The sequence below is a fragment of the Pogona vitticeps genome, chromosome 4 (assembly GCF_051106095.1).
Source record: "Pogona vitticeps strain Pit_001003342236 chromosome 4, PviZW2.1, whole genome shotgun sequence".
NCBI lineage: Eukaryota > Metazoa > Chordata > Lepidosauria > Squamata > Agamidae > Pogona > Pogona vitticeps.
The window spans coordinates 72,735,605-72,751,597 of NC_135786.1; the positions used below are offsets into that span (position 1 = coordinate 72,735,605).

General features: G+C 41.3%; 1 protein-coding gene across 5 annotated transcripts in view; it reads right to left on the minus strand.

The window, feature by feature from the left end:
• The window catches only part of DAB1 (DAB adaptor protein 1), a 790,680-nt gene extending 775,181 nt beyond the window's left edge, over positions 1-15,499 (minus strand). For all 5 annotated transcript variants that reach the window (XM_078392919.1, XM_078392917.1, XM_020789863.3 and 2 more), the window contains exon 1: positions 5,605-15,499. The gene's annotated coding sequence lies outside the window, so the exon portion shown is untranslated. The remainder of the gene's footprint in view (positions 1-5,604) is intronic.
• Between the last annotated feature and the right edge of the window lie 494 nt (positions 15,500-15,993).

Sequence of the window (15,993 nt, forward strand, 5' to 3'; positions counted from 1 at the left end):
TATAAGTTGTACCTATGTAACATCTCTTTGGCAAAGGATTCTCCAGTCATGCACCACAACCTATGCACATTCACTTCTACAGGCTGACCCTGTTTAGACTTTAATGGACAAAGACTGGGAACCTAAAGCATGCACAATCATGCTTTTCAAGTGGACATATGCAGACACAGAAAGACACACAAAAACACACAAAAACAGGATTACCTTGTGGATCAAATGTGGGCCCACCCCAAAATTTCAGGGTAGGTGCCCCCCTCCATATTTCGGCCAAAACCTGTTTGTGCCTTAAGGGAATACGTGCAGTGTGTCTGGTCAGATTCAACAATAAATGTATTCTTTACATATTTGCACTTCCATACGATCTAACCCAGTAATAAACCTTGCCTTTTAAAAATGGTGTTATTTAATTATTACTTTACATCAACTGTGTAGGCATATTCATTACCTAGCAGACTAAATGGGCTCAAATGGGGAGCCATTTTTAGGGATCTATTAGGGTCAAGATATACAGCAAATTTAGTATATTGTCATAAGAGGTGCTCCCCTAGATGGTGATTGTTGCAGCACATACTTTCTCTCAGCTTTGTATTATGCATTTAGTGTGCTTTGTTTTGTGACTGACCAGTCACAAAAGGTAAACACTAGGGATGTGACTTTTGTGTTTCTTGGACTCTAACTCCCAGAATTCTCCACCTATATTTTGGTCACTTGCAGCAGGGCCTAAGTCCTCCAATGCATGGCATTCTAGGTTTTCATTTCCTGCTGCAGTGTTTCCTAGGACAAAGGTGCTGCAATGTTTTGGGGGAGTGATAGTCCTTTGGGAGGCACCCTCTATAGAGCCTAAATGACTACATTTCCCAGGAAGCACTGCAGCAGGAAATGAACGCCTGGAATTCTATGTAGCCTCAGAAGAATAGGGCCTGTTCCAGGTCAGTACAACTTAGGGGTCTGAAGATGTCTACATATGTAGATTTGTGGGCTAGAAGTCCCTGGGGAATTATTAGAGAATTCTGGAAGCTGGGACCCCAAAAATCCAAATGGCACATCCCTAGTAAACACAGCCTTAATATACAAGTCTCATCATCATGGCACATATTTCTGAGGAAACCCAGTTGTAGAAGGAAAAATTGGTTAAGATAAGGAAATATCTAATCCTGTTAATACATAATATGTTGATATCATCCATAACTTTCCCTTTATTATATTTTGGATGGAAGCCCTTCATCAGAATTTTCATTCTCCCCATATCATGAACTGAGGCCATGGCCAACACGGTTGTGAGCTAGAGTAAGAGGGTTGCCTCTGATGGCAGAGCACTGAAAGGTGAGGGAGCTGGAACTGCTTCTAGATGCTTGTTTTGCTGGAAAGTTGGCCACTCATCATATTGTACCTTGGCCCTGCAGACTTCCTTTGAGCTGGCCATTATTCAAGCAGACAGCCAAGGAGTGATTGTGTTATGGAAGTAGCAAGTGACTCAGCAAAGCAATAGTCCAACAGCAGTGACAAGCACAACTATCTATCTCACCCTCCTCCTTTTTCTCTTTCCTCCCTCCCTATCTCTATAGGAGCGTTGCCTCATGGATGGTTCCTATCCAGGGCAGTGGAGAAGGGGGGCCTGCACTGAGGCTGAGATTTGTGTCAGTCCCCACACATAGTGGACAGTTTTATACTGCCCCAGGCCCAGGGCTGTTTATTAGGTTTATAATGACTTGGAAGAGGGGACGCTCATCAATTGGCAGATGTACCTGAATCAGCAACATAATATGCCAGCTGAAAAAGCAAATGAAAGTCTAGGTTGCATCAACAGAAGTCCTGTGTCCAGATTTCATCTTACTGCTCCATTCTGCTTTGGCTAGGCCTTATCTGCGTCCAGTTCAGTGGGTTAAAATTACAAGAAAAGGGAATTCAAACAAACAATTTCTGGTGGTGTGTGCTATTCAGCAAAAAAAAAAACTAGACTAACTTGGTGGGTAGTGAGTCTCCTTCATTAGACGGTTTTAATCAAAAGCCAGGGGGCAATATAGCTGGTTGGATAGCTCGGTGGTTTAGTTATCTGGTTGCAGAGCCAGCGTTTGGAAGTTTGATTCCCCAGAGTGCTTCCTAGGAAAAGACCCAGCCTGTGTAGCCTTGGGCAAGCTGCATACTCCCAGGGCTCTCCCAGAAGAAGGGAATGTTACACCACTGCTGAATACTCACCACCCCAAAAACCCTGGAAAGGGGCACCATAAAGTCAGAATTGACTTGACAGCACACAGTTATTGTAAGAGGGCAACATAACAGATATTCCCTGTCCACTCTCATAATTGTAATTCTGGCCAGCTAGTACTAGACATTGCCACCCAGTCCTGAGGCTGACTTTAGATGTTATCTGTGGCCCAGCTACCTATGTATTTATCACATGTAATTTGTACAATCTCTGCCAAACTACTAAATCCTCACTTTTTCACAATTCACTTCCTGCCACTCTACCATGACACTCATTATGCCTAAAGACAAGAAGAATCTTCAGTTTGCCTAGGAAGGAAAAGTATGTTCCTATTGCTGCTAAAAAGGAGCTAAGATGTCCCCCAAAGAGAAGATGAGGCCTACTATGGAGATGAGTCACACTTTCCTGAGAACATTAGCTGCTTAACTGCCTATGCTTCCACAGGGCAAAAAGATAATGCACCACACTGTTTAGGAAATACAGGACGCCAGCTTATGCCAAGTCATATGATTGGTACAGTATTTTCTAATATGGCTGGCTAGAGTTGTCCAGAATCTTCAGAAGAGGTATTTCACAATTTGTGCTACCTGATCTTCTTAACCAGATTCAGCACAGTATCTTCTGCATGTGCTCATTAAATGTGTAGAAATCTGGATCACCATAACGGCTGTCAATGTGTAATCATTTTCAGAAAGTAGATAAATGAGTTGATGCAGACCAGACAAACTAGAATTCTCTATAATTCTGGCTTACAGTGATGTCTGAAGCTACCCACTGGGCAAAATCCAACTGGTGATCCCAACTAGAATAGACCCACCAAATTATTGGAAACTACCTAAGAGTGGGCTTAACAAATCTAATCAGTTGTGTGGCTTTATTCTAGTCAGAATCAACAATGGGGCTTAGTCAACTGCAGTCAAAATCTCAACTTCAGATATAAAGCAGCATTAAATGTTATTTCTTGATTACTGCAAAATGGAGTTGATCCCCAATCCTCAGAAAACATGATGGGCACTTCTGTTTTTTTTTTTTCCCCTAAAACAAAACACATTTGAAAATATTGGAGTAGTATTTTTTTTTCATACACTGAAAACTGTACGCAACCCACATTTTTTGTGTTAGCCATCAGAGTCCACCAGTGTCCATATGGTTAAAGGTCTGAAGCTTAAGGACTTGCCTTCAGCATCAAACCATCAAGGGGTTAAGGGGTTGACATGCAAGCACAGGAGCATTGCCTTTGGAATCTGTCCCTTTTGAGAAGGAAACCATGGATTTGGTGTCAAGCAACTGTCATACATATTGCCTGCCTCCTCACTCACTGAATTGAATTTGATGTCTCAATGCAATCATATACAATTTAAAAATAAGAGGATTTTTCAGAATAAGCTGTAACATCAGAGAAATTGCCGGCTCAGTAATCTCTCGGGGGAATCTTCTCCTCATCTTGCCTTCACTTTTGTATTTATTGTTATTTAGCCTTTTTTTAAAACATTACTGAAGAAGATGATAGCAAACAGTACAGCTAGGACTAATGTTTAGCTTGGAGCCCCTCTTCCCACCAGTGAAATACAGAAGCTGTGTCTCCACTCAGACAAACATCCACAGCAAAGGACTTCATGGAGGTGTGCTCATTTTTGAAAAGCAGAATGACCTGTTGCAAAATTATATATATTGGAATTAAAATCTTTTTTCACACTCTGTAGGCAGACAGCACATGTACACTGGCATTAAGATCTGCAAGAAGCTTATTTTCAAAAACTACAGCAACAAAACACAGTCCAGCCTAGATTTAAATCCAATGTTATTATTTCCTAGAGAATTACTTAAGTTGATTGAAGATGAAACATCAGACAGTTATTTGCTCCCAGAATCTTTTTTTTTAATATGGCTGTATTGTTAATACTGCAGTGCCAGAACCAGTGAAGTAATAAACAGAAATTTTGCTCTGAAACACAACTTAGAAACCACCCTTCTGTGTATTCTCATTTAATAATGCCTTTAAGAAGATTGGTAAAAATGACTGACTGTTCTCAGCAGGCATAAAACTGAGAGCTTCCTCTGCTGCTGCAGTATTTTAAATATCACATATATTACACATTCCTACGTACCAAATAAACAAACAACACAGAAGAATTACAAAGAGAATACTGTATAGATAAGATAAAGATATTTAGTGACAGACAAGGAAGCTGGTTTGGGTTTCCTTTGCCTCCTGTTGGCTTTAAAAAGTACCAGGCAAATGTATCTCCGTGCTGCCATTGAAGATCAGTAAGCCTTGAAGTATATCTGTAGTTGCTGCACTTTGATGTTTGTTAGAATATCCACAGAACACACTATTATGTTCTAAGGAAGAGCTTTAATATCTAGGTGCGCACAGCATACACATTGCTAGTCAAATCGCCACATAGTCCTGTCTAATTATTTTCTTACAAGCTTATGACTAATTGGCCAATAGCCTAATTGATTAATCATCTGCTATTCAGAGAGACCTAGGGAAGCGGTGTGAAGGGCAGCAAAATATTTATTCAGGTACAAAAGCTACAACTGATCCGAAACACCCACTAGCACCCACACATGGAACCAAACATGATGGAGTGAAACACGGGTGTGTGTGTGTGTGTGTGTGTGTGTGTGTGTGGAGTCTGAGCCCAGAAATCTAAAACCAGGATGGTTAAAACTCTGTGCCTTTACCTGTCTCATTTTCAGAAGAGCGACAGGAATTTTAAATACACCGCTTTGGGTCTGCCACACAGACATTCAAATGACTCCAAGCTTGCATGGGGAAAAGATCCTACCAGACCCCCAGCAGATTCGCATTTGCATGATAAAATGTACCTGTCCTTGGTTTGTTAACCCTTGTGGCAAATGCAGGAGATAAATGCCTGCCATCAGATTCCAGTCCTTTCCCTGGGATCCCTGCCTTTGCATATAACTTACACCCATCACATACAGCTAGGCAGACAGCAGCTGGGTTTTGATAGCGCAGGGAGGGAAAAAAAGCAAAAAACTTCAGCTCAGATTTCAAGACTGCCTCTGTAATTCCATTGCATCCTTCCATCCCCACCAATGCAAAAGACTGAAAAGTTAACAGGGATGCTGACTGGATTGTCAATGGCACCAATACAGGATGAAATGGTGCATATTGCAAACCCTTCCAGTTCAGAGGGGTTTTCATTTTTCCCTTCATCCCTTCCTAGGATGAACCCAGATCCTTTCCAAAATCTGCATATCATCATCCTAAAGGGAAAAGGACATGCCAAGAACAGACATATAATGTTAACTGCAAAAGAAGGTGTGTGCACATTAGAACCAACTGCAACAGATCAAGAATCACTCCCCTCTTCCAGCCCCTTACTTATGTTATCTTTCAGGCAATCAGAAGAAATGTCTTCTCCTACCTTCAAACAAGGTTGTTTCTTCATCAGCCTCTTACTCATCCTCTTGTTGCAGAGGGAAAGATGTCCCCCCTTCTTTTGTTCCTAAAACAATATGGTCAGTTCTTTTATTTTCTTCTGGAGGTAACCCCCTCTGTGTGTGTGTGTGTGTCTGCAGGTGCACCAGTCAGCCCATCAATGGGCATAATCAGTAGATCCTCAGAGAGAAGCTCTTGGAAATGGGTATCCTAGTGAGAAAATCCTCAGCAGTTTCAGTTCAGTCAGGGCATCTCCTTCGCAGCAGCAGCAGAAGCAGCAGAAGCAGCAGCAGAAGCAACGGCAGTGCTTCTGGTACTCTGCAGGCCACATCGTTCATACCTTATACATCACTACCATATTCTTTGTAATAGGAGAGCCTAATACAGCATTTCATTGCCTACAGCCCCCAAGCTTCCACCAGGCAGTTGCATTTCTGCATCTGAACCTTCTTAATCATCCCTGCAGTCCTCCATCTCATCAGCAGGCTATTTGTGTCTCAGCAGGAGCAGCAAAAGAAGCATGTTATCACCTGGAGGTTAGACTCACCCTGTTCATTAGGTATGTTATCTTTTCATTTTGGGAAGATGGGGGGGGGAGAGAAAGGGGGAGAGGGAAGAAAGACGTCTTGGCTGTGCCTGCGGAAAACGCAAAAAGGGAGTGAAATCCATTCATCACACTGAGGCAAATTCTGCACACACGTTGTTTCCAAAGCACTGGTGGACAGGTGTGTTAGCGGAGATGCTAAAATCACTAACTTTAGCATACACTTCGTATTGAGAGGAAGAAGAAGAAGTAACAAAGCTCTCCAGAGAGGTGTTTACTGAAACCAATATGTTATAACTTGTGCCTTCGGGTGCACTTCAGCATAGCTGGGTCTCAGGGATAAACTAGCAGTTTCTCCGAATGGGAGTTCATACGCAAATATTAAGTGGTCTCGATCCAGATGAGAACTGAAAGAGTGTCCAGTACCTCCCGTTCCCAAACCAGGGGTCTAACCTCAGTCAGGCCTGTGGCCACTGTCTGCTTTTTAAGAAACATGGATACAACTGCAAATTGCACTGAAGATGTCACACCCAGAGCCGAGGCCATATTCACTTTGGACCTCACTGCTAGAAGCCAAGGTCCCAAAGTGGTAGTGCATGGGTTGCTAATTTGAAGCAGGTTAGGATTAGAGATGGGCACGGAATGCTGGTTCAGCACAGTTCATTTCCTGACCAAATAGCTGATCCGTGGTTTGTCGCTCTGCCCCCTCCCATGGACAGCCACTAGTGAACCTGGAGGACGCAGGGCGCGACACTGCTAATGATTGGGCATTCAGGGGAGGGAGTGGGGCACAGAACTGCAGATCAGCTGTTTGGCTGGGAAATAAACCATGCCAAACTAGTGACCAAGCGGTTTGTGCCCATCTCTAATTGGGATTAATAAATACTGAATATTTTTGTGCACCTTCTTCCGTTACCTGTGTTTGATGGGTGCTTCTCCCTTGTGTGTGGTTGTGCGCTTGACACTTTCCTCAGTTTTCGTAATCAAAACAAACAGCAAGATGTCCTGGTCACTAAATTTCATTCCAAGATCTCTAACTCCATTTCTATTCCAACTTCCCTTTTGTATCCAAGGTCGCATTTCAGCTGAAGCACCAGAGGAATTGGTTCAGATCCACATGATCACCATTACATTCATGTAATGGTGATGTGGATGGTGTTTTCCATTTATACGCCATTCTTTTGCCCAAAGACACCCAGAACAGCTTACACCAAAATACAAAACAATGATTAGACATATAAAAGACATAACAATCAAATAATTAAACACTTCACATAAATGGTAAGAATATAAAAAGAAATTAGCAAAAAATGAAAGCTCACCAAACAATTTCATCTTATATCCATTGCCACATAATGAATGCTTCCATGTGTAAGTGGTAGAAAAGCAATTGAGATAAATTCAAAGGCCTGCCACATGACATCCCATACCCACCTGGTGTGTTCACTGTTGTAGCTCAAGGTGCAAATGGCAGTTGGGGGAGAAAATGATTTCCCTGGGTTCTTGCTTCTGTGTAGAGCCTGTGAAGAAGGAGGATTTTTCCCTCTTTGGACACATCACTGCTTGTGCAAAAAGAGAAGGGAGGGGCAAGTCATTGCTCACTGAGTTTGTTGATGTCAATCCAGTAGGTGAAGACTGAGTGGGGCTAACGATAGGGTATATTCCGACTGGATGTTTATTTCCTTGTATTGATCTGTTTAATATATTTCATTGTTTTTATTTATATTGTAGTTGCAGTCTATTTTATTGTTAAAATGTAGTTTTATGAATTCACTTTAACTAAATACTCAAACTTTATTCAGTCATTGTCTTTCCCAGTAGCATCAATGTGGACAGAGGGAGGAGACTGGCCCTGTCTCTCCCTGTCACTTGCGCACGCAAATGTTGAAGAGTCTGTAGAGAAGAGGTTTCTGTTCATGTGTAAGCTCTCCATGTCAAGAAGAATCCTGGAAAATGTAGAGCCATCACTGCTTTACAGGCTATGATTCCTTAACCCAGTTTTTGGAAATAATCACCAAGCCTGGTAAAACTCACCCACCCAATTTACCACATGGCAACAATTCCAGAAATGAGTGTCACACCAGAATATTTCAGGATATGAACTGTGTGTAAGACCTCCAATTGTGCTCTGGAGATTCTTTTGTATTCTTCAGCATTTTTTTCATATATTTTTTTCATGTTGGATGTCTTTCTTTGGGAGGGGCTATCTGCAGTTTTTTATAAACTTGTCCTTTCATTTTGCAAAAAAGAGGAACCTCTTTGGGTTTTTCCATTCACATTTTCCAGCACTCCAAAAACCTTAAACAGTCCTTTAAAACTTATCAAAAAGTGTAGACGTAAGGCAACAGAGAGCCAAGCTACTCTAAAAGCAAGCAGCAGTACACAAGAACGAAAAATCATCACTAGACCTATGTCTGGGAGGAACCAGAAAGTAATCTAAAGGAGGTACACTAGCACAGGCAAGTTGCCTGGCAGCAGTAATAAGAATAATCCAAATAAATTGAAGAAAATCTACCCAAAAAACCAAGAGAAAATAAAGATGGAGACAAAGCTGCAGCTGGTAGTCTGAGATGGAGGGCACTGTGAGCTCAGCACACAGTAATCTCACATAGAATTACTGAAGCAAAGAACATTCCTCATGTTTACCATGGCCTTTTACAGATTCAAAATTCCTGCTTTCCCTGGATGTTATGATTGGCTGCTGACAACCTATACTATTGGATGAAAAAATTCTCAGATGATTTGACAGCCAAGGGGCAAAAGAAAGGACACTGAAAAAATAAGTAACACAAAACTACTGTGTACTTCCTTTGTTAAACACCAATCATTCATGTTTTAGAGACTGTCTCTGGCAATTGCTGGAAAAACACAAATTGCATAAAAGAGAATCTCATTCATGTTTTGGGACTTTTGGTTAAACATGAAAAGACCATTCCTATTCTTCAGTCGCTGTGAGCTTTGTGCAAACAAGAAATAGACCCATTGTATACTTCACCAAAAACGCTTGGAGTGCGATACACACACACACCCCCAAGACCTTAATTAGCCAGACATGGCATAGTGAGAAAAATAAAAGCCTGTTTGTTACCATGTGTCAAGTGATGCCTTTAGAAGCAAAGCAGGACACTTTCAGTTGCATGTAAAGAATTATGCTAGAAAGAACACAACCTACAGACCAAACTGTTCTTTGCCTCCCTCAAGCCAGATGTGCATGAGAGAAGCCAATTTGTTTCAACAGACACACCAATGAGATTGGAGAGGAAACAAGAAAATTACTGGCACCCATACTGACATATGATACCTCCTCTGTTTTTCTCTTTAATACCAGCAGAGAGGACTTGTTGCCAATTGTGCCCAGCAATTCCAGTTCAGTTTTAGTTTGCACTTTACAGAAATTATCAAAGGTGTTGAACCTATTCAGGGCATAGGGCTCAGTAACTTGGATAGCTCTTATAAAGTGAAGACTAAAACCCAGAGTGGATTCACAGCACCCCAAGAATGGGAGTCATTAGCTATTACTGTTTGCTGCACAATATTACCAATTGTTCAGGTGCTGCTAATGGAAAGATAGTATCTTTAGTGGGGAAATTCTTTCCTCCATCCCTGCATATGACAAGAGGACCTTGGGACAATGTTAGGGCCAAGTACAGATGCCTGAGTCCTAGTCATGGGTCTCCCCAGCGTGGCTTAGTCCTTGTAGGCTTATTTTGCAGTGTATTTATTTATTTATCTATTTATCTATTTATCTATTTATCTATTTATCTATCTATTTATTTATTTATTTATTTATTTATTTATTTATTTATTTATTTATTTATTTATTTATTTATTTATTTATTTATTTATTTATTTATTTATATCCCGCTCATCTGATCAAATCGACCACTCTGAGCGGCTAAATAGTAGGCCACTTTGGGGCACAGTGGAAGACCGGAGGGCCTGGCATACTCTGGTCCATGGGATCACAAAGAGTCAGACATGACTAAACAACCTGGGGGGGGAGTTTAAATGTGGAATTCGCCACAAGAAGTAGTTTGCTAGCTTGGAAGAATTTTAAAAGAATGTGGATGTATTCATGGAGGATAGGTCTATCGAAGGCATCAAGCAATGATGGATGCATATTCTCTCCAGTAATATGCCTCTGTGTATAAGTCGCTGGGAGGAGGAGGATGCACATCCTTTCCTGCTTCCCATTGACATCTGGTCAGTCACAAGAATGCTGGACAAAATAGGCCTTTGGTCTACTCTAGCAGGCCTCTTCTTGTATCTTTTAGGTTCAGCCAGGGAAAGGGTGAGCAATCTTCAGGCATCTAGGGGGCACATATACCCATTGGTGGACCATAGAGGCCACACCCTTTCCCATAACTCCTACACCATTTTCCCCCCTTACAAAATGGTCTGTTGTTTTTACTGAGAGTGATCCTTGTGCCCTCTTGTGTAGAAATTTGATTTAGTTTCCTCAGTGGAAATGTGGTGCTCCATGGGTCATTTAATATTATGGGTGTTCTGGGCCAGGGGATGGGGGTGCTGCCTTTGGGTTGCTTGGACCCAGGACTGAAAAAAAATTGTTTTCCTCTTTAATTCAAATGGAGACTGGGCCAAGCATGAACACTAGGCAGCAGAAAGTAAATTTTATAAATTCAGGCACAACACAATCAACTATGTGGCTTCTTGTTTTATGCTGCACTAAAGAGTCCTTGTGTACAACAAGAGTTCAGAGAGGTTCAATGAAATTTAATTTCCACAGATAAGAAATTAAAATGGCTCTTTCAATGCCCAATGAGGGATGAAGCTATGAGTCCCAAGCAAAACTGTACTTTGTAACGTACTTTGAGATGCATCTCTTCAGAAGATCTTCAGAGTTGAGAAGGCCGAATGGAGAAGCTAATGTTACATGGGAAGTTCAGTCTAGAGGAGAGTTCATTGTTAGGTAGGGTTCCAACAGAAACTCTACAAAGAGGGTTAGGACAGGATATAGGAGGGTGGCAAGCAAAAAAGCAGGGGGATAGGCAGGGAGGGAAAATGTGACTAAAGAACTCACATCACTTAGGGAGCTACACAAACAAGATTAGAAATTCTGAATTTAGCTATTGTCTGAATTAAGATATTATGATAGCATATTTGGGAACAGTCGTGCCCCGCTTAACGATTACCCCGTATAACGACAAATCCACTTCACAACAATGTTTTTGCAATTGCAATTGCGATCGCAAAATGATGTTTTAATGGGTTTTTTTCACTTTGCGACGATCAAAACAGCTGATGGTCGGGTTTTAAAAATGGCCACCAGCTGCTCAAAATGGCTCCCTGCTGTTTTTAGGAGGCATTTTTCACTTAACAGGCACCCGAAAATGGCCGTCGTATGGAGGATCTTCGCTGGACAAACAGGTATTCAGCCCATTGGAATGCACTGAATGGTTTTCAATGCATTTCAATGGGCTTTTTGATTTCGCTTGATGACGTTTTCGCTCTATAGCAATTTCGCTGGAACGAATCAACATCGTCAAGCGAGGCACCACTGTAACTGCTTGGACCTCAAACAACTTCCCTCACACCTTCAAACCTTGCATTTTGAACAGATTATTGTGCTGTATGTTAATATGGGTGAACCTGAGGGCTACCTTTTACTACTACTATATTATCCATGCTCTGCATAACCCTAATACTGATTAAAACCTCATCTTCACCTCAACGTCAACCAGAAAATGAAGGAGTGTTATTGTTGTTCTTTAACCCTGTCTTGTAGTAGAGAGAAAAAAAATAAGAGATTTCTTTAGCAGCTGAAATGTTTCTTTAGGTGCTTCTTTGTGATGTGACATGAGTTATTTGATCCTGTGGCTTTGTTTCTCTTAAGGAACAAAGGATAAATAAAGCTATCAAGTGACCTATTGATTACATGGGATTAAAGTACACCTTACTTTCTTTTTGCATCTCTTAGATTTCCCTTTCAGATGTGTTGTGTGAAGGTACTTTGGCATAAGATGAGGAGAAAGTTGTGATGCCCAAGAGCTATGGTGTAAAAAAATTGGCAAGCTCACACAAATTTGACAAGCTCATAAAAAGTCTCTTCAGAGGTCTTCTCTTGGCTCCATGAAAGCTAGTTGTAGCACAACCCATCAAAAACGTGTAGTACTTTAAAGAACTGAGAAGTTTTGTCTGGCATCAGCTTTCATGGACTACTTCAGTAGTCATGCACCATGCATTTGAAGAAGTGGCATGCAGTCCATGAAAGCTTATTCCCAATAAAACTTTTTTAGACTTTAAGGTGCCACAAAAAAAACTTTTTTGGTTTTTGCTACAACCGGCCTACGGACTACAATGGCTATTATTCTGGAAATTTCATCAGTCAAAGCCAGCTGGAATCTCTGTGCCTTATCTACTATTACTATTCTTTATTGAAACCATAACAATGGACATAAAGCTAGAACCAGACTTCACTGTTATCTCAAATAGGCCTTTCAGCCAAGCTAGGGCCAGTGCAGCTTTTTCAGCCCATTTTGCAAAATTTCTGGGCAAATATTCCCAAAGTCATTCAATTCAGCTTAGGGGGCCCCTGTAGAAAGCGTATTTTATGAGCTTTGTGTTCAGATAGAATGAAAACTTCGTTGGCCTGATTTGCTGAAGGATGCCATGCCATTCATTTTGAAAACAACAGGTGGGTAGAATTGAAGTACCCCCACATTGAACAGTTTCAAACATTAGAAAGGGCAGAGAAATGTTGGATGTGTATATGTGTGCGAGAAAGAGAAACCACTCTCTCTGGCTAGCTCTCTGCAGCCTTTCCTTCTATCTCTTCCCCACTGTGTGAAATGTGAGCACATGGAATAGTTTCTATCACAGGCCCAAGACTACACGCTAGAAAGCTAAAAACAACCTTCTAACCTTAGTGTGTGTCTAGCCACTCGCGATGCCTCTCTGAGCCTGCCGGGAGCTGCCCAATGTCACAAACAGCTAGACAGACAAAGGGGCAAACCTCCAGAGGAGGTGCTGCAGCAACAACCGAGCTGTGGTGCATGGCTGCGGTGATGAACCGATTACACCCTTCGCAAAGCAGGCCAAGTCTGAAATGGAAATGAGCAAGAGACGGCTCTCCTCATCCGGCCGCTGTAGTCAGTCAGCATCACTTCTCTGTCGAGACAGAAATGCGAGTGAAGCATCCTGACTCTCTATCTCTGTGGTGCGTCTTTCCTTCAATGTCTGATTTAGTATTATTATGAATGGATGGCGACAGGAAAATATTGCCATAGTGTTCAAAGATTTTTGGCTGTTCAGTTTTGCCCTCAGACATCACCCCCGTCCTTTTATCCTGGTCCATCTTTGACTTGGCGACTGTCTGGGAAAGTGCACTTACAAAATGAGAATTTTATGCGAGCATGGAGTTCCAAAACAAAGTGTTTTGCATCTTTATTTTTTTGACCACCACTTCTGTGGTAAACGAGAGAGAGCCTCTTCTGCCCTTGATTGGGGTCCCATATTTCCTGGCTAAGATTAAGGGACTGTGGCTGACACTGTTCTTAAAAAGGACAAATGAGGCAACTATTTTGGCAGAGAAGGACAGACATTGTTATGGCCTCTTTCTGAATTATTCTGCTTCCTCGGTTTAGGAGGGCCGGGTGGTAAGCAATTACTGAATCTTACAAAAGGAGTTGACTTCTGATCTGGTTCTAAGATTTGCTACCTAGAGTTGCAGGAATCACTCTAGAAACAGTTCAAGTAATACATCAAGTAATAAAGTGTTCTTGTGAATGTATTGGTTATTTTCTGAATCCAAATCTGTTTTTAGATTTTCTGCATAGAGTCACTCCCACTGCCTGAGGTGGGAAGTGAGGTGCCACATGGGCTATGGAGCCCTCACCCGTTGTATGTGAATGTGTACATGTGCATCATCACTTATGCAGCAACACAAACAAAAATTCTTTCCCCACCTGAGGAGAAGTAGCAGAGGCAGCTGCTTCTCGCCTGACACAGAGGTGATGGAGGAAAAAAGGCGAGGCTGTTACCAGAATGTTCTCATTCTCAAGCAAAGACAACAGGGCTAGAAGCATAACATAGATAAGCAGTGATAACCTCCTGCTGGGGAGAAGAAGGAGCACCTCTGAGGCACAAGTGTTATTGGATATTTCTCAAATCCAAAGGCTTTTCAAAATCAGACAGGGTTTTTTCTATTATTTTTCTCTATTTCTTTGCACTGCTCATTTAAGAAGCCCCTCTTGTCTCTCCTTGCTATTCTTTGGAAGTCTGCATTCAATTTTCTGTAACTTTCCCTATCTCCCTTGCATTTTGTTTCCCTTCTCTTCTCTGCTATTTGTAAGGGCTTGTTGGACAGCCACTTTGCTTTCTTGCATTTCCTTTTCTTTGGGATGATTTTTGTTGCTGCCTCCTGTACAATGTTACGAGCCTCCATCCATAGTTCTTCAGGCACTCTGTCCACCAAATCGAGTTCCTTAAATCTCTTCTTCACTTCCACTGTGTATTCATAAGGGATTTGGTTTAGATTATACCTGACTAGCCCCGTGGTTTTTCCTACTCTCTTCAGTTTAAGCTTGAGTTTTGCTATAAGAAGCTGATGATCAAAGCCACAATCAGCTCCATGTCTTGTTTTTACTGACTGGATATAGCTTCTCCATCTTTGGCTGCAGAGAACAGAATCAATCTGATTTCAGCATTGCCCATCTGGTGATGTCCATGTGCAGAGTCGCCTCTTGTGTTGTTGGAAAAGAGTGTTTGTGATGACCAGCTTGTTCTCTTGACAAAATTTTATTAGCCGTTGCCCTGCTTTGTTTTGAACTCCAAGGCCAAACTTACCTGTTGTTCCTTTTATCTCTTGACTCCCTATTTTAGCATTCCAATCCCCTAGAATAAGAAGAACATCTCTTTTTTTGGTGTCAGTTCTAGAAGGTTTTATAAGTCTTCATAAAATTGTTCAATTTCAGTCTCCTCAGCATTGGTAGTTGGTGCATAAACTTGGATGACTGTGATGTCGAAAGGTCTGCCTTGGATTTGTATTGAAATTATTGTTATTTTGAGACTGTATCCCTGTACAGCTTTTCCCATTCTTTTGTTGACTATGAGGGCTACTCCATTCCTTCTGTGGGATTCTTGCCCACAATAGGAGATATGATAATCATCTGAATTGAATTCGCCCATTACTGTCCATTTTAGTTCACTGATGCCCAGGATGTCAAAGTTTATTCTTGCCATTTCCTGTTTGACCACATTCAGCTTCCCAAGGTTCATAGATCTTACATTCCAGGTTCCTATGCAGTATTTTTCTTTGCAGCATTGGACTTTCCTTTCACTTCCAGGCATGTCTGCAGCTGAGCGTCCTTTCGGCTTTGCCCAACCACTTCATTAGCTCTGGAGCTACTTGTACTCCACTCTTCCTTAGTAACATGTTGGATGCCTTCCGACCTGAGGGGCCCATCTTCCAGCATCATATCTTTTAGCCCAGTGGTTTTTAACCTTTTTGAAAGAAACGCCCCCTTGAGCCATTGAGGAAGTTATCACCGCCCCCCTCCCCGCGGTGATGATATCTATCTTTATTTATTTATTTATTTATTTATTTATTTATTTATTTATTTATTTATTTATTTATTTATTTATTTATTTATTTATTTATGACACTTAAATCCAATGACCCCTGAAAACAAAATTCAATTCTAAGAAAATGAAATGCCCCAAAAACATTTAATGATTTAGTTGCAAGCGAATTTTAAGACGCAAAAAGAAATATAAAAAGGGCATAAAAACAAACCACAATGCAGGAACTAAAATTTTCAAGACAAAAACTCTGAAACTAAATTAAGATTGGAGGAAAATATATATTCATGC